The sequence below is a fragment of the Lepisma saccharinum genome, chromosome 14, assembly GCF_977018435.1.
Source record: "Lepisma saccharinum chromosome 14, izLepSacc3.1, whole genome shotgun sequence".
In the NCBI taxonomy this organism is placed as follows: domain Eukaryota; kingdom Metazoa; phylum Arthropoda; class Insecta; order Zygentoma; family Lepismatidae; genus Lepisma; species Lepisma saccharinum.
In genome coordinates, this window is record NC_139242.1 from 58,209,632 (window position 1) to 58,210,294 (window position 663).

Below are 663 nucleotides of genomic sequence, written 5' to 3' on the forward strand. Positions count from 1 at the left end.
GCACTAGCATATTACTGATTATGTTGAAGGAGGAGAAACAGAATCTTAACATTTGGACATGACGGAATCTGAAAATATAACTATTGTGATATCCTGTGCTTGTGTGTGTTTGTAAGTAAAATTGAACAAAATACATCATTCTCATATTTAATGTAAGTCATTAGTTCCAACTTACTTTTATTATTGGTTGAGGCACTTATATGTTTTTTTGGTAATTATGCAGTATCGCCCGAACACCTCTCACTCATTTATTTCGTTAATTTTAGCATTGATACTTACCTATTCTGCACTACGGAAGATTCCGTAAGGTGAAGTTATGCCTTTTTCCATAAAATGGTGTCAACTTTTCATATTACGAGTCATTATTTGTTTTCCTTGTTCCGCTTGTGTCACAGACAATATGGCGTGCACTCATCATGGATCATCACGCATCGTGCTTGTGTTTTGTCGATTTGCAGTGCGCAAGCAGTGTCTCAAACCTTAATGACCAAAAATTACGTACTATTACGATTTTTTTCATGTTTCCATGATTCTTGCATGATTACCTCCACGAACCATGCACGATAAGGTTAGGTTAGGTTAGGCAAACACAGTTAAAAAGAAATTAAAAAGGTTTTTTTTAAACAGCCACTATGTGTCGAACAGATGATTTTAGATTTCACG